Genomic DNA, 23,624 nt, shown 5'->3' on the forward strand with positions numbered 1-23,624 from the left:
ACGTAATTTTTGTTACAGTTATCTTATGTCATAATCGTAACCTTTTGTGAGTGAAGTTGAAAAACGTTACAAAATTTTTACTCTTAATTAGCTTATTTTACATAATAGAAAATCTCACTAAATTAATAGAGGGTCAAGGATGAGATATATTTTTTAAACTGGCACTATTAATGTGCCAAAATTAGCAATTAAATTTTTACTAAGAAATTCCATATATAAGCTCTACATGGTAGCAGTCAAAATGATTTCTAATGAAGTAAGCAGTGATTATTCTGAAAAAGTATAACTGACTTCTGACCTGTACATATGAATGGGTTGTTATTTTAATTTGTAATGCTTGTACATAATAAAGCAGAATCTTAATATCCATAATGAACACTGCCTTTGACTGTTGAGGGTAACTGATTCGTATTCATAGTCAAAAGTTCTTGGAGTCAGATCTACATTCATGTTTCAGACAGACTGCTGTTTCACTGTTGTCTCCATTAGAGAAAGGGATGCAACTGTGTTGGTCAGCTCATAAACTACAGAGAAACTAGGAATTCACAAAATAAAAACTATTTAACTTCTTGTTGACTTTTATATATGGAATGAGCAGTTTAGTTATAAGATTTTTGTTTTAATTTACTTTTTATTGAAGGATAATTGCTTTACAGAATTTTGCTGTTTTCTGTCAAACCTCAGCATGAATCAGCCATAAGTATACATATATCCCCTCCCTTTTGAACCTCCCACCCATCTTCCTCCCCATCCCCACCCCTCAAGGTTGATACAGAGCCCCTGTTTGAGTTTCCTGAGCCACACAGCAAATTCCCATTGGCTCTCTATTTTACATATGGTAATGTAAGTTTCCATGTTACTCTTTCCATACATTTCACCTGCTCCTCTCCTCTGCGCATGTCTGTAAGTCTGTTCTCTATGTCTGTTTCCCCATTGCTGCCCTGTAAACAAATTCTTCAGTACCATTTTTCTGTATTCTGTATATGTGTGTCAGAATATGATATTTATCTTTCTCCTCCTGACTCACTTCACTCTACATAATAGGTTCTAGGTTCATCCACCTCATCAGACCTGACTCAAATTCATTCCTGTTTATGGCTGAGTAATATTCCATTGTGTATATGTACCACACCTTTTTATCCATTCATCTGTTGATGGACATCTAGGTTGTTTCTGTGTTCTAGCTATTGTAAATAGTGCTGCAATGAACAATGGGGTACATGTGTCTTTTTCAATTTTTGTTTCCTCAGGGAATGTGCCTAGAAGTGGAATTGATGGGTCATATGTTGCTTTTATTCCTAGTTTTTTAAGGAATCTCTATACTGTCTTCCATAGTGGCTGTATCAGTTTACATTCCCACCTACAGTGCAAGAGTGTTCCCTTTTCTCCACACCCTCTCCAGCATTTACTGTTTGTAGACTTTTGGGTGAGGGCCATTCTGACTGATGTGAGGTGATATCTCATTGTGGTTTTGATTTGCACTTCTCTAATAATGAGCAATGTTCAGCATGTTTTCATGTATAGTTAGCCATATGTATGTCTTCTTTGGAGAAATGTCTGTTTAGGTCTTTTTTCCCACTTTTTGATTGGGTTGTTCATTTTTCTGATACTGAGTTGTATAAGCTGCTTGTATATTTTGGAAACTAATCCTTTATCAGTTGTTTCATTTGCTATTATTTTCTCCCATTCTGAGGGTTGTCTTTTCACCTTGCTTATAGTTTCCTTTGATGTTCAGAAGCTTTTAAGTTTAATCAGGTCTGACTTGTTTACTTTTGTTTTTATTTCCGTTACTGTAGGAGGTGGGGCATAGAGGATCTTGCTTTGATTTATGTCGTCGAGGGTTCTGCCTATGTTTTCCTCTAACAGTTTTATTATTTCTGGTCTTACATTGAGGTATTTAATGCATTTTGAGTTTATCTTTGTGTATGGTGTTAGGAAGTGTTCTAGTTTCATTCTTTTACATGTAGCTGTCCAGTTTTCCCAGCACCAGTTTTTTTTCAGTTTTTTGAATGTTGAATTTCTTTCTTTTTTTTTTTTTAATTAATTAATTTATTTATTTTTTCAGTGGGTTTTGTCATACATTGACACGAACCAGCAATAGAGTTTCTTTCTTTCTTTATTTTTTTTCATTTATTTTTATTAGTTGGAGGCTAATTACTTTACAATATTGTAGTGGTTTTTGTCATACATTGGCATGAATCAGCCATGGATTTACATGTATTCCCCATCCTGAACCCCCCTCCCCACCTCCCTCTCTACCCGATCCCTCTGGGTCTTCCCAGTGCACCAGGCCCGAGCACTTGTCTCATGCATCCATCCTGGGCTGGTGATCTGTTTCACCATAGATAATATACATGTTTCAATGCTGTTCTCTCGAAACATCCCACACTCACTTTCTCCCACAGAGTCCAAAAGTCTGTTCTGTACATCTGTGTCTCTTTTTCTGTTTTGCGTATAGGGTTATCATTACCATCTTTCTAAATTCCATATATATGCGTTAGTATACTGTAATGGTCTTTATCTTTCTGGCTTACTTCACTCTGTATAATGGGCTCCAGTTTCATCCATCTCATTAGAACTGATTCAAATGAATTCTTTTTAGTGGCTGAGTAATATTCCATGGTGTATATGTATCACAGCTTCCTTATCCATTCATCTGCTGATGGGCATCTAGGTTGCTTCCATGTCCTGGCTATTATAAACAGTCCAGCACCATTTATTGAAGAGGCTGTCTTTGCCCCCACTGTATACTCTTGCCTTCTTTGTCAAAAATAAGGTACCCATAGGTGCAGGGGTTTATTTCTGGACTTTCTATCTTGTTCCATTGGTCTATATTTCAGTATTTGTACCAGTACCATACTATCTTCATCACTGTAGCTTTGTAGTATAATTTGAAGTCAGAAAGGCTGATTCCTCCAGCCCCATTCTTCTTTCTCAAGACTACTTTGGAAATTTGGGTCTTTTGTGCTTCCATATGAATTGTGAAAATTTTTGTTCTGGTTCTGTGAAAAATGCCATTGGTAATTTGATAGGTATTGCATTGAATCTGCAGATGGCATTTGGTAGTATTTTCATTTTCACAATGTTGATTCCTCCTACCTAGGAACATGTAATATCTCTCCATCTGTTTATGTCATTTTTGATTTCTTACATCAGTGTCTTATAATTTTCTGTGTACAGTTCTTTTGTCTCCTTAGGTAAATTTATTCCTAAATATTTAATTATTTTTGTTGCAATGGTGAATGGGATTGATTTCTTAATTTCTCTTCTGATTTTTCATTGTTAGTATATAGTAGTAGTAGTAGTTTAGTCACTAAGTCATGTCTGACTCTTGCAACCCCATGTACAGTGGAGCCTGGCAAGTTCCAGGGGATTCTCCAGGCAAGAATACTAGAATGGGTTGCCATTTCCTTCTCCAGGGGCTCTTCCAAGCCCAGGAATTGAACCCAGGTCTTCAGCATTGTAGGAAGATTCTTTACCAACTGAGCTACAAGGGAAGCCCCTAGTATATAGAAATGCAAATAATTTCTGTGTATTGATTTTGTATACTGCAGCTTTGCTATTTCACTGATTAGCTCTAGTAATTTTCTGATACTATCTTTAGGGTTTTCTGTGTACAGTATCATGTCATCCACAAACAGTGAGAGCTTTACCTCTTCTTTTCTGATCTTGATTCCTTTCATTTCCTTTTCTTCTCTGATTGCTGTAGCTAGGACTTCCTGAACTATGTTGAATAATAGTGGTGAAAGTGGACACCATTATCTTGTTCCTGATCTTGGCGGGGGCAGGGGGGTGCTTTCACTTTTTCAATATTGAGATTAATGTTTGCTGTAGGCTTATCATATATGGCCTTTACTATGTTGAGGTAGGTTCCTGCCATGCCCATTTTTTGGAGTTTTAATCATAAATGGATGCAGAATTTTGTTAAAGGCTTTTTCTGCATCTATTGAGATGATCATATGGTTCTTATCTTTCAGTTCGTTAATATGGTGTATCGCATTGACTAATTTGCATATACTGAAGAATCCTTGCATTCCAGGAATAAACCCAACTTAATCATGGTATGAGCTTTTTGATGTGTTGCTGAATTCTGTTTGCTAAGGTTTTGTTGAGGATTTTTGCATCTATGTTCATCAGTGATATTTGCCTGTAGTTTTCTTTTTTTAAGTTGTCTTAGTCTGGTTTTGTTATCCTGGTGATGATGGCCTCATAGAATGAGTTTGAAAGTGTTCCTTCCTCTGCAATTTCTTGGAAGAATTTTAGAAGGATAGGCATTAGCTCTTCTCTAAATGTTTGATAGAATTTTCCAGTGAAGCCATCTGGTCCTGGGCTTTTTTTTGGCGGGGGAGGGATTTTGATCACAGCTTCAATTTCAGTGCTTGTAATTGGGTTGTTCATAATTGCTATTTCTTCCTGGTTCAGTCTTGGAAGATTGACCTTATCTAAGGATCTGTCCATTTCTTCCAGGTTATCCATTTTATTGCAATATAGTTGTTCATAGTAGTCTCTTATAGTCCTTTGTATTTCTGCACTCTCTGTTGTAACATCTCTTTTTTCATTTCTAATTTTGTTGACTTGATTCTTCTCTCTTTTGTACTTGATGAGTCTGGCTAAAGGTTTATCAATTTTGTTTATCTTCTCAAAGAGCTAGCTTTTAGTTTTATTAATCTTTACTATTGTTTCTTTCATTTCTTTTTAACTTATTTCTGCTTGGATCTTAATGATTTCTTTCCTTCTACTAACTTTTGGGGTTTTTGTTCTTCTTTTTCCAGTTGTTTTAGGTGTAAAGTAGGTGTCTATTCAATGTTTTTTCTTGTTTCTTGAGGTAGGATTGTATTGCTATGAACTTCCCTCTTGGAACTGCTTTTGCTGCATATTATAGGTTTTGAGTTTTTGTGTTTTCACTATCGTTTGTTTCTAGATTTTTAAAAAATTTCCCTTTTGATTTCTTCAGTAACTTGTTGGTTATTTAGAAACATATTGTTTAGTCTCCATGTGTTTGTGTTTCTTAGTTTTTTTTGTTTTTTTTGTTTTTTGGTATACCTAGTCTCATAGCAGTGTGGTCCGAGAAGATGTTGATATGATTTCAATTTTCTTAAATTTACTGAGGTTTGATTTGTGAACCAAGATGTGGTCTATCCTGGAGAATGTTCCATGTGTACTTGAGAAGGTGTAGTCTTCTGCCTTTGGATAAAATGTCCTGAGGATATCAATGGGACCCATCTCATCTAATGTATCATTTAAAATTTGTGTTTCCTTATTAATTGTCTGTTTTGTTGATCTGTCCATTGGTGTGAGTGGAGTGTTAAAGTCTCCTACTATTATTATGTTACTATCAGTTTCTTCTTTTATTTCTGTTAGTGTTTGCCTTATGTATTGAGGTGCTCCTATGTTGGGTGCATCAATATTTACAACTGTTGCATCTTCCTCTTGGATTGATCCCTTGATCCTTATGTAGTGTCCTTCCTTATCTCTTGTAATCTTCTATATTTTAAGGTCTATTTTGTCTGATGTGAGGATTGCTACTCCAGCTTTCTTTTGCTTCCTATTTGCATGGAATATATTTTTCCATCCTTTCACTTTCTGTCTATATGTGTCTTTAGGTCTAAAGTGGGTTTCTTGTAGACAGTATATATAAGGATCTTTTTTGTATCCTTCAGCCAGTCTATGTCTTTTAGTTGGAGCATTTAATCAATTTACATTTAAGGTATTATTGATATCTATCTTCCTATTGCTATTTTCTTATTTATTTGGGGTTGATTTTGTAGATCATTTTTCTTCTCTTGTATTTCTTGACTATATAAGTCCCTTTAACATTTGTTGTAAAGCTGGTTTGGTGGTAGTAAATTCTCTTTTTAACTTTTGCATGTCTGAAAAGCTTTTTGTTTCAATTTTGAATGAGATCCTTGCCGGGTACAGTAATCTTGGTTGTAGATTTTTCCGTTTCAGTACTTTAAATATATCCTGTCATTCTCTTCTGGCCTGCAGAGTTTCTGCTGAAAGATCATCTGTTAAGCATATGGGGTTTCCCTTGTATGTTCCCCTTGCTTCTCCCTTGCTTCTTTTAATATTCTCTCTTTTTGTGTTTAGTCTTTGTTCATTTGATTAGTAAATGTCTTGGCGTGTTTCTTCTTGGGTTTATCCATATGGGACTCTTTGTGCCTCTTGGACTTGATTATTTCCTTTTCCATGTTGAGGAGATTTTCAGCTATAATCTCTTCAAAAATTTTCTCATACCCTTTCTCTTTCTCTTCTTCTTCTGTGACCCCCATAATTTGAACGTTATATGTTTGGTATTGTCCCAGAGGTCTCTGAGACTATCCTTGGTTCTTTTCATTCTTTTTACTTAATTCTGCCCTTCAGAAGTTATTTCCACCATTTTATCTTCCAGCTCACTGATTCATTCTTCTGCCTCAGATATTCTCCTATCGATTCCTTCTAGAGTACTTTTAATTTCAGTAATTGTGTTTTTTGTATGTTTATTCTATATTTCTTCTAGTTTTTTTAAAAATTGATTCTTGCATTTTCTTCATTTCATTTGCAAGGTGTTTGATCATCTTTGGTATTATTATTCTGAATTCTTTTTCAGGTAGTTTGCCTAGTTCCTCTTCAGTTATTTGGATTTCTGTGTTTCCAGTTTGCGCCTTCATTTGTGTAGTATTTCTCTGCCTTTTCATTATTATTTTTTTTTAACCTATTGTGTTTGAGGTCTCCTTTTCCCAGGCTTCAAGGTTGATTTCTTTCTTCCTTTTGGTTTCTGCCCTCCTAAGGTTGGTCAGTAGGTTTGTGTTAGCACAAAGTCAGATTTGTGCTGAGTTTTTCTTTGTCTGTTTGTTTTTCCTCTATTGGGCAAGGCTGAGTGAGGTGGTAATCCTGTCTGCTGATGATTGGGTTTGTATTTTTGTTTTATTTGTTGTTTAGATAAGGCACAGGGTGCTACTGGTGGTTGGGTGATGCCAGGTCTTGTATTCAGGTGGTTTCCCTTGTGTGAGTTCTCCCTATTTGATACTCCCTAGGGTTAGTTCTCTGGTAGTCTAGGGTCTTGGAATCAGTGCTCCCACTCTAAAGGCTCGGGACCTGCTCTCGAGTTTTGCACAGGTCTGTATATTCTTTTCTGCTGGTCAGGTACTCCTGCCTGCTCTCAGCAGGTGTTCTGCATGCACTTCTGTGTCTGAAGGTGTGTTCCTGATGTATCCATGGAGGGAGTTATACTCCATGTCCACCTACTGCTCCTCCATCTTGTTCTCTTAAGTATAACATTGTTTCACCAAAACAGATTGCTTTATAATGAAAAGAAAATGACTGATTCTCCTACATTCATTTAAAAGGAAAGAAAAAAAAAAGCATGACTACAACTTTAAGAAATATAATGCATAAATATAGAAAAAGTAGTTAAATCACACTATCCTATTTTATTTTCTACCACCTTATTTTTCTTGATATTGCTATATTTATATCACAGACTTTTTATTACTAGAAAAGTCCAGTATTTTTATGATGAATATTGTATTAATTCATTGAACACTACTTTTTATTTAGTAAATTATGCATTATATTGGAGAAGGAAATGGCAACCCATTCTTTCCTGAGAAATCCCATGGACAGAGGAGCCTGGTGGGCTACAGTCCATGGAGTCTTAAAGAGTAGGACACAACAGCTAAACAACAATAAAAACAGCATGCATATGTGCATCTTGTCATAGCATTAATTTTTACATCTCTTCATCTTATTTTTTTAAACTATTTTTTTTTTAGTCTCTGTATGCCCAGATTCTTTCACTAAGCCCTGATTGATAAACAGTAGGATATCTCCAAGTTTTCATAAACCAGGATGACTAAAATGTCAAATACAATATAATGCTAAATGTAATATATAAAATATATTACAGTGTGTACATATATAAAATAGTAAAAGGGACTTCCCTGCAGGTCCAGTGGTAAAGACTTAACCTTCTAATGCATTCAGTAAAGGTTCAATCCCCGGTTGGGAAGCTAAGATCCCACATGTCTTACAGTCAAAAACAAAATCATAAACTAGAAAGCAGTATTCTAATACAAATCAAAAAAAAAAAAAGAAGTCCACTTCAAAAAAAATTATGTGATTATTGCTTTTAAGAAAAATTTAGAGGTGTATCTATTCAGTGAAACATTATAAATAGTTTAGGTCTTTTAAAAATGTGTAGTTACCTTCTTTGGAATTTTTATTCAATATTATTTTCACCATATTGTACAGCAGACATTTTGGAGGATAAAAACCTTTTTGAAATAATGAAAAAATATCATCGAAGCATTCATAATCAGACACCTAAAGAAGAGAGGTTATATAAATGTTAGTGTCCTTAGTATATTCTTATAATTAAAACTGATAGGGTGAATAATATCATCTAATTAGAGATTTTAGCCTGAAGAATAAAGACGATTTTGGATAAAGTTCAAAAGAATTCTGTCATGTGTGGTTTTAGGAAGATGAGTCTTTTAGGAGCCAGAGAAGGAAAATCTGTGGGTGTAGGAGAAAAATTTGAAAATTATGGTGTCACTAAAGTCAAGAAAGAACTCAAAAAGTAAGAAATGGCAAGCTGTGTCAGCCAAAATTTACCCAACATTGATGACATTTTTGTCAGCTACCTGGAAAATGGTACAAAGCTGAAAATCATGAGGATTTTGATCAAGTAGACCAAAAAAATAGGCACTAAAATAAGAAAATAATATTCTTATAAATTTATATATAAAATACAGGGTGTGATTAAAACTGTCACAAGGATGAAATAAAATTTTTATCTTTAAAATGTTTAAATATTTAGAGAAGATGTGGATTCAAAGTATTTCTTGGGTTTGGTAACATGATGTTGATTGATTATATTTGAATATGGCTTCAGTAAAGTGGTAAGATTTAACTTTCATAGGAAAGGGATTGCAGAATAAAATAGAATAAATGAACAAAAGTGTGTAGAACTCATTTTAAAAATTTGTGAAGAGAAGGATAAAATTTAAAAAAAAAGTATCAGTGGTCTGAAATTCCTAATAAGCTGGTAAAACATATAGTAAAAATAATATATTGAATATATTAAAAGATCAAGATACTTGGGATGTCAGAATGAGTGGAGGAAGTGGTACTCAGAGACACAGAGATGATGGACTTGAGAACTGGTTATGAATTTTTGTAGAATAGGAAATTATAGCAGGATAATTTAAGATCTTGTATAGAGGCTACAACAAGTGCTAAAGTCTTCAGTGAATGTGTGTGTGTGTTGTGTGTGTGTGTTGAGAAGGGTAGGGAAGGTATTGGATGATAGTTGTGATGAGGCAAGAGATTGAAAATGAAAACATGATCATATAAAAAACAAAAATACTTTAGGTAAATATTCTTTATCCTCTTATGATAGTAATATTTTCTAGGTCATTTGCTCTATAAGAGATTTAGCCTTCCTAAAGACAACATTGGATAATATTTGATTTTCTCCACAAATAAAAATAATTGCACAGAGATAATACCCAATGGGAAGATGCATTATAAATCATGTAGTTAGAGATGATCTGTGATTCACTGTATGAGAAGTAGATATTCTTTGCTAAATTGGATATTAGACAAACCCAGAGTTAAGAGTAAAAGCTTAGTTCTAAAGAAATATCCTCATTTAATTTGCATCTCTATTTGAAAAGTATTAGAAAGAAAGTAACAATTATTTAAAAAACCACCATAGTGTTACCTTTTTATCTCAAAGTCATCTTAATTATAGCTCATATATTGAGCAATATTCAGTGGCTGTCATCACTGCAACGTGTTTGACAGCACTGAGGTTACAGAAGGCAGATAAAAAGCTCATAGTCTTGTTATTAGACACACTGTGCAGTTTTATTGCAACATAAATAAATGTTGTCATTTCTGATTTTTTAAAAATATCTACTTTCTTCCTAAACTGACAACCATTAATAAAATTTTAAAAGATGAGCATGTTATACTATTTTATATTATCATTAATTTTTCAAAGAAATACCAAAGAGTATAATATTGTACACATACATGGTTTACAACCCAGCTGAAGATATAAAGCACACAACATATTGAAGTGCCTTTAAAACTCCCTAACTCATTTCCATTACTCTTCATTCACAAAGGATGATAGTATTACATTTCCATAGATGTTCTCAAACCTTTATAACATATGTTTGCATCCACAAACATTTGATATGTTTACACTGTAGATTTAAAGTTATAACAAGTAGTTTTGTGTAATTTTTTTTTCAGTTACTTTATGACAGTCATCTGTGCTGATAGTGTAACTCAAGTTCATATTGTCATTAATTATTACTATTTTACTATGCAGTTTGCATTTGAAGAATCCTAGGGTTGGGTTGGGGCACTGACTTCCCACACAGTTGAAAACTGCACATAACTTAGACTCCCCCAAAATTTCATTAATAGCCTATTGTTAACTGAAAGCCTTAATAATAACACAAGCAGTCAATTACCACATATTTGCAGGTTATATATATTATATACTGTATTCTTATAATAAAGTAATCTCAGTTCAGTTCAGTCAATCAGTCATGTCTGACTCTTGAGACCTCATGGAATGCAGCACATCAGGCTTTCCTGTCCATCACCAACTCCTAGAGCATATTCAAACTCATGTTCATCACATCGGTGATGCCATCCAAACATCTCATCCTCTATCGTCCCCTTTTCCTCCAGCCTTCAATCTTTCCCAACATCAGGGTCTTTTCAAATGAGTCAGTTCTTTGCATCAGGTGGCCAAAATATTGGAGTTTCAGCTTCATTCAGCATCAATCCTTCCATTGAATATCCAGGACTGATCTCCTTTAGCATTGACAGGTTGGATCTCCTTGCAGTCCAAGGGACTCTCAAGAGTCTTCTCCAACACCACAGTTCAAAAGCATCGGTTTTTCGGCACTCAGCTTTCTTTATAGTCCAACTCTCACATCCATACATGACCATTGGAAAAACCACAGCTTTGACTAGACAGACCTTTGTTGGTAAAGTAATGTCTCTGCTTTTTAATATGCTATCTAGATTGATCATAGCTTTTCTTTCAAGGAGCAGGTGTCTTTTAATTTCATGGCTGTAGTCACCATCTGCAGTGATTTTGGAGCTCCCCCTCCCACCAAAAAGTAAAGTCTCTCACTGTTTTCATTGTTTCCCCATCTATTTGCATGAAGTGATGGGACCAGATGCCATAATCTTAGTTTCTGAATGTTGAGTTTTAAGCCAATTTTTCACTCTCCTCTTTCACTTTCATCAAGAGGCTCTTTAGTTCCTCTTCATTTTCTGCCATAAGGGTGGTGTCATCTGTGTATCTGAGGTTATTGACATTTTTCCATGCAATCTTGATTCCAGCTGTGTTTCATCCAGCCCAGCATTTCATGTGATATACTCTGAATATAAGTTAAATAAGCAGGGTGACAATATACAGGCTTGACGTACTCCTTTCCCAATTTGGAAGCAGTCTATTTGTCCATGTCCAGTTTTAACTGTTGCTTCTTGACCTGTATACAGATTTCACAGTAATCTAGTAATCTAGATAAAAGAAATTTTTATTAAGACAATCATAAGAGATATGTATTTATATTACTGGGTTGTATTTATTGATACCTAATTTTACATCTGTTTACAAAATAAGTTGCCTATCAGTACATATATCAATATTGTCTTATATGATACAAAATACTATATATTGCTATATGTATTTTTAATATATAATATGTTATATGTACTATTAACATCACTCGATTGTGTCTGACTCTTTGCTACCTCATGCATTGTAGCCTGCCAGGCTCCTGAGTCCATGGGGACTCTCCAGACAAGAATACTGGAGTGGGTTGCCTTGCCCTCCTCATGGCGATCTTCCCAATCCAGTGATCAAACACAGTTCTCCCACATTGTAGGTGGGTTCTTTACTGTCTGAACCACTAGGGAAGTGCATTATTAACAGTAGGCATCAAAAATTAAAATTTAAATGGGGGAGAAATCACTACAGTATTGTAATTGTCCTCCCATTAAAATTAATAAATTAGTTTTTAAAAAGGTGATGGGGATATATGCACACATATAGCTGATATGCTTTGCTGTACAGTAAACTAACACACATTGTAAAGCAACTATGCTCCAATAAAGATTTTAAAAAACAAAGGGGAATAAAAACAAAACAAATGGAACAGAAAAGTTACTGGGGGAAAAAGAAATTCATATTTATTTACAAGTATAACAATTGCTGCACTGATAACAAAGAAGCAGCAGTGTGCTTTCTTTATGGCTCAGTTCAGTTCAGTCGCTCAGTCGTGTCCAACTCTCTGCGACCCCATGGACTGCAGCACGCCAGGCCTCCCTGTCCATCACCAACTCCCGGAGTTTACCCAAACCCATGCCCATCGAGTCGGTGATGCCATCTAGCCATCTCATCCTCTGTCGTCTCCTTCTCCTCCTGCCCCCAACCCCTCCCAGCATCAGGGTCTTTTCCAATGAGTCAACTCTTCGCATGAAGTGGCCAAAGTATTGGAGTTTCAGCTTCAGCATCAGTCCTTCCAATGAACACCCAGGACTGATCTCCCCTAGGATGGACTGGTTGGATCTCCTTGCAGTCCAAAGGATTCTCAAGAGTCTTCTCCAACACCACAGTTAAAAAGTTTCAATTTTTCAGTGCTCAGCTTTCTTCACAGTCCAATTCTCACATCCATACATGACCACTGGAAAAACCATAGCCTTGACCAGATGGACCTTGTAGTCTGGCCTAAATGCTAATGAACAAATCATTGAACATCTTTATGGTATATGGTATTAGACATATGCATAATACAGTTTTGGAAACATTGTTTCATTTCTTTAAAAAGGCACTTGTCATGATAGGCTGACATGTAGTTTCTCCAATTATGATAGAGTATCACATGCTATAGTAATGTCATTCTTTGAAAGCAAAGCTATAGAATAGTAAGAAAGCTAACATATTAATTTTATATTAGTATCACTTACTTTATGCCTATGTAGGATAGGCTATCATCTTCAATACAAGGCTTGTGCACAATGAAAACTTAGATAATGATGATAATGATGCAAAAATGTCTCACATTTTTTGCTATACAGTTATTGAACCTTCACACAAAGATACACCAATGTATCATACAAATGTATGGCCTTATGATTATTTACTATATATTAAGTGGAAGTGGATCATCATAAAGATCTCTGTCCCCATTGTCTTCATGTTGACTAGACTAAGGAGAAGGAGGAAAAAGGGGGGTTGGTATTGATGTTTCAGGGATGGAAGAGACAGAATTGGTGGAAAAGGTCACAGGTGAGGCAGATGCATTCAGTGTAACTTTATGGAAATACATTATAATTTCTGACTCTTTTTTTTTCATTTCTCTAGAAATATGTGTATACAGTACCAATTCCTCTTCCACTATTTGCTTTCCTTTTAGTGCCCATATCATCAAAGCATCCATGTCGTAAAAGAAGTCAGAGGCAGTCTTGAGAAGTCAGGACCCTTCTGCTAGATGGTCTAACGTCAATTAGTTTTCTGGCACTGCTTCTACATCTTCTTCCTTGTCTGGCACTGGTTCAGAACACACACCTCCAGCAAGGTATCTTTTGTTAATTTCTCTGCTGTGGTATCTCTTAGCCCTTGAATGTATCCAACATCCTTCACCTGCCCCGCCCCCCCACACCCCTTACTGCCCCCACACCCCCTTTTTTTAATCACATCCACAGTCTCTCTCATGACTTTCTTGATTGGCTCTCTCAGAATACTCTGAAGTCAGTTCAGTATCTAGTGAGTTTTCTTTGACAGGAACTTATTGTTTTGGGTCTGATGGCTTTCATGGCTTTTGCTATAACAATGACAGCATCTTCAATGGTGTAATCTTTCCAGACTTACATGATGTTTTCTTCCTTGGGATTTTTTTTTCCCACAGTGTTGACAGTCCTCTCCACAGAATGCTGTGTTTAATGAACCTTAAAGGTCCTTATCCCCCTTGATATAGAAGCTGCATCAGTGATGTATTTGTGGGCAAGTAGACTTCATGTGAAGAGTTGACTCATTGGAAAAGACCCTGATGCTGGGAGGGATTGGGGGCAGGAGGAGAAGGGGATGACAGAGGATGAGATGGCTGGATGGCATCACCGACTCGATGGGCATGAGTTTGCGTAACTCTGGAAGTTGGTGATGGACAGGGAGGCCTGGCATGCTGCCATTCATAGGGTCGCAAAGAGCCGGACACGACTGAGCGCCTGAACTGACCAACTGAGACCACTCTGGATGTCTTTGGTGTTGACCTGATGGACTTTCAGTGTTGTGCTCATGGCCAAGGACATTGTTCAATATCAAAAGAACTTTAAAAGGAAGTCCCTTACTGGCAAGGAACTTCCTTACTTCAGGGACAAATCATCAATGGAAACAGTTCAGAGAAAGTGTTCTAATTGTCCAGGTCTTCTTTTGTGCAACTAAAATACTGGAAGCTGGTGTTTTTCTTTTCCCTTCAAGATTATTAGCAGCTCTATATACAGGGCAGTTCTGATCATAAACCCAATTGCATTTTCACAAAACAGTAAAATTAGCCTGTTCCTTCCTGCCTTAAATCTTGGTGTTTGATTCTCTTCCTTGCTAACAAATACCCTTTGTGGCTTTTATTTATTTATCTTTTCCAGAATAGGACATTTTTATCTGCATTATAAGCCTGTTGAGGCAGATGTTTTTTCACCTCAATGATTTTCTTAATGTTGTCTGGGAACTTGTTTACTAATACTTACTAAGAAGCTGCTTTTCCTATTATCTTGACATTTTTAAAAAAGCCAAACCATCTTCCAAAATCATCAAATCATCCTTTGCTGTCATTAAATTATGCATCTTCTGATTCCTCCCCTTCCTTTTGCTTTAAATGATCATATAAAGACAGCTTTTTCTCGAATCATAGTAGGGTCTATAGGCACCCTACACCCCTGTAAAAGCTGCACTCAATACAAGAGTAAAAGGTTTTTCACAAAAAGTGGAAGGTTTTTGTGCCTGCTGATGTATCTATAGTGACTGCTTCACAAATTTCCTTTTCTTTTTTCACAATAGTCCTTACGCTGAATTTTTTTTTCTTTTTTTAATGTTGGCAATTATGCCGAAAACCTCAATCTTTGGTATATTACAAAGAAATTAACTTTCTCTTGTAACATTATATCTTTTCTCTGCTCCTTAGAAGCACTTTCAGCACCACTAGTGGCACTTCCTATGGGTTCCATGGTGTTATTCAGGCTTTACTGTGTGTGTGCTAGGTCACTCAGTCATGTCTGACTTTGCAGCCCTGTGGACTATAGCCTGCCAGGCTCCTCTGTCTATGGAATTTTCCAGGCAAAGATATTGGAGTGGGTTGCCATTTCCTACTCAGGGTTTACTATATTGCACTAAACATGATTAAAAATATGCAAGAACCTCAAGAGATCACTTTATACTGCAATACACAATTTATCGGAGAAATGAACTGCCCTCATGGAGATGTATCACACGGTATTTTAAGTTGACACAACACTTGAGTTCAGCATAATAGCAACATGTGATAGCTTTAAAATTACCATAGTAAAACAGAATGTACTATATGTAATTTTATGCAGGTATGGTTTAATACAGCATCTTTACTTCATCCCTATTTCTCTTGACTGTGATTAGTGCCATGTATGGTATGTAAGGATGTGCATGTTTTGACAAACTTTAACTTTTTATGATAAATTTATGTATATTTTATGGTAGTAAATGATAAGATAGGCTAGTATCGGCATATATTTTCTTTGTTCATGACATGCCTTTAATTTTAAAAATATTTCTAAGCTATTAGTTTGTGAGTTTTCTTCAAATTGTTACAAGCCTCTAAAACTTTTTCCCAATGTTTACTGAAAAAACTGCATATATGTGGACCTACACAGTTCAAATGAATTGTTCAGGGTTCAACTACACTGTAAAATCATGATTCATTATAAACTGTTCTGGCAATGGACATATCGGTTTTTCCAGTTGTTTCAGTCCTGTAAATAATGTTGCCATAGTATTATTATAGGTGTTTACTTCAGCACATATGCATGTGTATCTGTTAAGAATATATGAAAGGAGAGAATTTTTGCTTTATGAAGATGGTGCAGTCATCTTTATTAAATATACTAACATGCTGATTTTTCTTGGCTGCCTACTGCAATAGTAATTTATTATTATAAATAATATGAATAGAATTTATAAATATAGCATATGATTATGATATGCTATGTATAAATATAAACTAAATTAAAATTATAATATTTTTAAATATATACATAATTTTACTATATGCAAGTAACTATCCATTGATAGATGAAGAGAGAAAATAGATGTTGTATGTATATGCCACATATATTTATGAATATTATTCAGCCATAAAAGGAATAACATCTTTCCATTTGGAACAACATGAATGGCCTCAGAGGATTTTATGCTAAGTGAAATATCTCAAAGAAAGATGATTACTGTTTGATTGATTTCAGTGATATGTGAAATCTAAGAAAAAAAATTGAACAAATATAACAACAACAACAACAAAAATCCAGACACATAGATATAGAGAACAAACAAGCAGTCACCAGAGCTAAGGGGGGTAGAGGGATGGGTGAAATAGGTGAGAAAGAATAAGAAGTACAAGCTTCCATTTGCAAAGCAAATGAGTCATGAGGCTAAAATGTACAGCATAAGGAATAAAGTATTTTATAATAATACTAGTAGTAGTAGGTAGTGATTTTTAATAAAGATATTCTGAATACCAAATATATTTATGTATATGGTAAGATCCTTCCTACTTGTCACTTGTTTCTCCTTATTTTTTATTTATAGAAGCACAGATGGTTTTCATTTTAACATGGTCATATTTGTAAGTTTTTTCTTCCCTGTTTTTGTTTGTCTTGTTTAAATATCCTTCAGAAACCAAAATTTTTAAAAAATTATACTTGACTGTTATATTCTCATATTGATATTGATATGGTTGATATTCATCAGCCCTGAAATTATCTGTAGCTAATTTTAAATGGTCTAGAGAATTTTTTTTTTTTACAGTAAACTAAGCATATTTTTTTCAAATATCTGAAACTACACACCCTGTCCTGATTGGTCAAAACCATGTCTGCTATATAGCAAATATTCATTCAACTTTGAGCCAAATTCTAGGCTTTCTACACTGATCATTTGGCCTCTTTATTTATCCCAGTGTAATACAACATTTTCCTAATAATATGAATTCATTAATGTTTTGACATTGACTAAGGTAATAATTGTAGGCTTCCCAAGTGGCTCAGTGGTAAAGAATCCACCTACAGTTCAGGAGCTGCAGAAGACACTGGTTTGATACCTGGATCAGGAAGATCCCCTGGAGGAGGGCATGGCAACCCACTCCAGTATTCTTCCCTGGAAAATCCCCATGGGCAGAGGAGCCCAATCAGCTACAGTCCATAGGGTTGTATAGAGTCCAACACGACTAAAGCAACTTAGCATGCACGCAAGGAAATAATTATGAGCAAGTCTATGGACCAAATGGTCCAGGTTCAAATACTTAGTCTCCACAACTATACAAATATATATGGTACATATATAATGTATATATTATACACACACACACACACGTATATATCATTTAAATTTCCAAACTGGATTAATCATGAGCTGTAATCAAGATTTCCAGGAGAAATATCAACAAGCTCAGATATGCACTGATGATACAATTTGAATGGCAGAAAGTGAACAGGAAACCAAAGAGCTTCTTGAGGAGGGTTAAATAGCTAGCTTAAAACTCAGCATTAAAAAAAGCCAAGATTGTAGCATCTGGTCCCATCACTTCATGGGAAATAGAAGGGGAAAAAGTGGGAGCAGTGACAGATTATTTTCTTGGGCTCCAAAGTCACTGCAGATGGTGACTGCAACCATGAAATTAAAAGACACTTGCTCTTTGGAAAGAAAGCTATAACAAACCTAGACAGCATATTAAAAATCAGAGACATCACTTTGCCAGCAAAGGTCTGTATAGTCAAAGCTATGTTTTTTCCTGGAATCATGTACAGATGTAAGAGTGGGACCATAAAGAAGATTGAGCACCCTAAAAATGATGCTTTTGAATTGTGATCCTGGAGAAGATTCTTGAGAGTCCCTTGCACTGCAAGGAGATCAAACCAATCAATCCTGAAGGAAATCGACCCTGAACTGATGCTTCAAGCCAACACTGGAAAACTAATGCTGAAACTAAAGTTCCAAAACTTTGACCTCCTGATGCAAAGAGCTGACTCGATGTAAAAGACCATTCCAAATAGCAAAAGGAATATGTCAAGGCTGTATATTGTCACCCTGCTTATTTAACTTATATGCATCATGAAAAATGCTGGACTGGATGAAGCACAAGCTAGAATCAAGATTTCCGGGAGAAATATCAATAACCTCAGATATGCCAATGACAGCACGCTTATGGCAGGAAGCGAAGACGACCTAAAGAGCCTCTTGATGAAAGTGAAAGAGGAGAGTGAAAAAGTTGGCTTAAAACTCAACATTCAGAAAACTGAGATCATGGAATCCAGTCCCATCACCTCATGGAAAATAGATGGGGTAACTGTGGAAACAGTGAGAGACTATTTTCTTGGGCTCCAAAATCACTGCTAATGGTGACTGCAGCCATGAAATAAAAGACACTTGCTCCTTGGAAGAAAAGTTATGACCAATATAGACAGCACATTAAAAAGCAGAGACATTGCTTTTCCAACAAAGGTCCATCTAGTCAAAGCTTTGGTTTTTCCAGTAGTAATGTATGGATGTGAGAGTTGGACTATAAAGAAAGCTGAGTGCCTAAGAATTGATGCTTTTGAACTGTGGTATTGGAGAAGACTCTTGAGAGTTCCTTGCACTGCAAGGAGATCCAAAAATTCCATCCTAAAGGAGATCAGTCCTGAATATTCATTGGAAGGACTGATGCTAAAGCTGAAACTCCAATACTGTGGCCACCTGATGTGAAGAACTGCTCATTTGAAAAGAACCTGATGCTGGGAAATATTGAGGACAGGAGGAGAAGGGGATGACAGAGGATGAGATGATTGGATGGCATCACCGACTCAACTGAGATGAGTTTGAGTAAACTCTGGGAGTTGGTAATGGACAGGGAGGCTGGGCTTACTGCAGTCTGTGGGGTAGCCAAGAGTCAGACATGACTGAGCAACTGAACTGATCTGAACTGGCTGGCCTAGTGGTTTTTCCACTTTCTTTAGTTTGAGTCTGAATTTCGCTATAAGAAAGTGATAAACTGAGCCACAGTCAGCTCCAGGCCTCAGTTTTGCTGGCTGTATAGAGCTTCTCCTTCTTTGGCCACAAAGAATGTAATCAATTTGATTTCGGTATTGACTATTTGGTGATGTCCATGTGTAAAGTTGTCTATTGTGTTGTTGAAAAAAGGGTATTTTCTATGACTAGTGCATTATCGTGGCAGAATTCAGTTATCTTTGACCTCCTTCATTTTGTTCTCCAAGACCAAACTTGCCTGTTACTCCAGGTATCTCTTGACTTCCTACTTTGCTTTCCAATCCCCAATGATGAATAGAGCATCTTTTTTTGATCTTACTCCTAGGAGGTTTTCTAGGTCTTCACAGAACTGATCAACTTTAGCTTCTTTGGCATTGGTGGTAGGGTGGTAGACTTGAATTACTCTGATGTTGAATGGCTTGCCTTGGATATTATTATTGTTTTATATTTACTATGTTTAAATTGCATACATATTTATCAATCCTGTCACTTACTATTTTTTCTTTTTTTAATTTTTTTGAAGTATAATTGATTTACAATATTTTAAATGTATAGCACAGTGATTTAGTTATACATATATATATTTATATGTATATGTATATATATGTGTGTATATATATATATATATTCTTTTTCAGATTATTTTCCAGTCACTATTTCTTATGTTTCATCCCTTCTTTTCTATGTATTATTTATACTATATTTCCTATGCACATTCTTTAGACATTTATTAAGTATTCATAAGTAGCAAACTTTAATCAATTAACATTTATTTAAATTATCTTTATCTCACTTTTTTATTCAATAAAAATTAATTGGCTATAAAGTTGTACATAGACAGTCAATATAGTGTCTCTCTGTTATTAAGTGCTTTTCCCCACAGTTCTTATTTTTCTGCTCTTGTTAGAGTCTATCCTTGTGATTGATAGTCTGGTGTCAGTCTCATCATCATAATTTCTGCTAAAATTGCCTTTTCTTTGTGGCTGATTTAAAATCTTTTTTCTGAAAGAGGAACTTTTTAAAGATGGTGATACAGGAGGTTCCTGAACTTCCTTTCTCCCACAAACATTAAACATACAGCTATACATGGAGCACTTTTCAATGAAAGAAATCCAGAAACTAACTGAGTGACTCCTACAAACTGGATGAACAAGAAAATACCCATATTCAAATAGGTGAGAAAGTCTGGATTTTCCAGATAAGTAAAAGCTGAAAGAGTTCATCACCACTAGACTGGCCTTATAAGAAATATTAAAGGGACTTCTTCAAGAAGTAGCAAAGGAACACTAGTTAGTAAAAGGAAAACATATGAAAGAATAAATCTCACTGGTGAAAGGAAGTGAAGTGAAGTGAAAGTCACTCAGTGTTGCCTGACTGTTTGTGACCCCATGGACAATACAGTCCATGGAATTCTCCAGGCCAGAGTACTGGAGTGTGCAGCCTATCCCTTCTCCAGGGGATCTTCCTGACCCAGGATTTGAAAAAGGTCTCCTGCATTGCAGGCAGATTCTTTACCAACTGAGCTGTCAGGGGAGCCCAGTGAAAGAAAATATACAGTTAAATTCAGAGTACATAAATCACTAATAAATCTATGAAGATTAAAAGACAAAAGTAATAGTAATAGCTATACAATAATCTGTTAATGTGTACACAAAGTAAAAAGATTAAACTGAGACATTGAAAACATAAAATATGGGTAAGCAGTGATAAATATACAGAACTTCAGTTTGTTTTTGAACTTAAGTAGTTACCAGCTTAAAATAGACTATTATATTTTAAATATAGTTTTATGTAAGTTTCATGGTAAACACAAAGCAAAAATCTGTAGTAGATACACAAAAGAGAAAGGGAAAGAAACCCACGAATGCCATGGATTGTGATGTGTGGTGAAATCATCAAACCACAGAAGAAAAAAATCAAGAGAAAAGAAAGTAGCAAAGCAATTACAAAAAAGTCAGAAAGCAGTTAACAAAATGGCAATATTAAGTCCATACCTACCAAAATGAATGAAATTCTCCAGTCAAAAGATACAGAACTTCTTTCAAGAAACAAGAAAAAATTTCAAATAAGCACTAACTTTAAACTACAAAGACTTAGTTAAAAAAAGAAGAAGAAGAATAAATGAAGCCCCAAATTAGTAGGAGGAAGGCAATTACAAAGATCACAGTGGAAATAAGTTAAAAAGAAACTAAAAAGACAATGGAAAAGAACAATGAAATTAAGAGCTGTTTCTTTGAAAAGATAATCAAAATTGACAAAACTTTGGTTAGATTCAAGACCAAAAGAGAGCAGACAAAATCAGAAATAAAACAGATACCACAGAAATTCAAAGGGTCTGAAGATACTGATTATACATCAAAAATTGGTCAAGCTCAAAGAAATGGAATACTCTGCATTCATCTAACAAGGCTAGCATTCCCCTAACACCAGAGCCAAAGAAAGATGATACAAGAAAAGAAGGCTAAAGACCAATGTCCCTGATGAATATAGATGTAAAAATCATCAACAAAATATTAGTAAGCCAAATTTAACGGCACACTAAAAGGATCTTACCCTATAGTCAAGTGTGATTTAATGCTAGAAATACTTGTAAATCATATATCTGATGAGTTAATGTCCAAAATATATAAAGAATTAATACAACTTGATAGGAAAAAATAAAGCAGTTTGATTTCAAAATGGGCAAAGGAACTAAATAGACATTTTTCCAAAAAAGACATTCCTAAAACAATACCTGGCTAACAGTTACATGAAAGGATGTTCAGTATCACTAATAATCAGGGAAACATAAAACCACAATGAGCTATCACATCATGCATGTTAGAATGACTGTCAAAAGCTCAAGATAATGTGTCAGCAAGGATGTTAAGAGAAAGGAATGCTTATGCACTGTAGATGAGAATGTAAATTGGTGCAGCCACTATGGAAAGCTGTCCCTTGGACAACAAGGATATCAAATCCATCAATCCTAAAGGAAGTCAACCCCAAATACTCACTGGAAGGCCTGATGCTGAAGCTCTAATGTTTGGCCATCTGATACGAAGAGCCAACTCATTGGAAGAGATCCTGATGCTGGGAAAGATTCAGGGCAGGAGGAGAAGGGGACGGCAGAGGATGAGATGGTTGGATGGCATCACTGACTCGATGGACATGAGTTTGAGTAGACTCTGGGAGTTGGTGGTGGACAGGGAGGCCTGGCGTGCTACAGTCCATGGGATTGCAAATAGATACAACTTAATAACTGAACAACAACAATTACAGAAAGCATTATGGAGGTTCCTTAAACATTGTAAATTAGAACTATCTTGTAATCTATCAATTCAATTTCTGAAAAGAGGGTCTTGAAGATACATCTGCATTTCCATGGTTATTGCAGCATTACTCACAGTAACCAAGATAAGTGAACAGCCTATATGTTTGTTAGGGGATGGCTAGACAAAAAAGAAAAAAAGGGTGTATACATGTGTCCAACAGAACGTAATTCAACCATGAGAAAGAAGGAAGCACTGCCATTAGCGACACCGTGGTTGGACATTGAGGGCATTATAAGTGAAGTAAGTTAGACAAATGCTGTGTTATATCACTTATATGTGGAAAATAAAAGCCAAATTCATATACACAGAGGCTAGCATGTTTACCAAGGATTTGGGGAACGGATGTGGGAAATGGGAAGATGCTGCTCAAAGAACATGACTCCCGATTAAAAGGAACAAGTTCTAGGGACGTAATGTATGGCACGTTCATTATAGTTAGTAACACTGTAGTGTATAGTTGTAATTTGAAAATATAGTACAACAGGTCTTATAGTAATCTGGGGCTTTAAGGGGGACTGACCTTCCATGCACTCAAAAATCCTTGTAAAACTTAAGTTGACCCTTCATATACATGATTCCTCTGTATCTGTATTTCCACATCAACAGACTCAACCAACGGTGGCTCATATAGTACTGTGGTGCTTACTACAGGAAAAAACTTTGAATATGTGGATCCATGTAGTTCAAATCCATGTTTTTCAAGGGTCAGCTGCAAAATCTTTTTGCCTTTGGCATCTTAAATTTTTATTTCCACTTATATAAATATCCATTGTGTGTTTTTGTTCTTTTAAATCTTTCATTCATTAATTAATTAATGACACATCTTTCATTAATTCTGGTAAATTATCACCTATTATCTCTCTGAATACTATCTCTCCTCCATCTTTTTATCTGTTTCTCTAGAACTACTATTAGTATTCTCAAATATTTTCTGTCTCTTCTCCATGTTTTAAATTTTTTATTTTCCATTTATCTTCCATCTGTGCCAATTTAGGAACTTCATTTGTTTTATTTTTGAGCTTACTAAA

Source organism: Cervus canadensis, chromosome 4, assembly GCF_019320065.1.
Source record: "Cervus canadensis isolate Bull #8, Minnesota chromosome 4, ASM1932006v1, whole genome shotgun sequence".
NCBI lineage: Eukaryota > Metazoa > Chordata > Mammalia > Artiodactyla > Cervidae > Cervus > Cervus canadensis.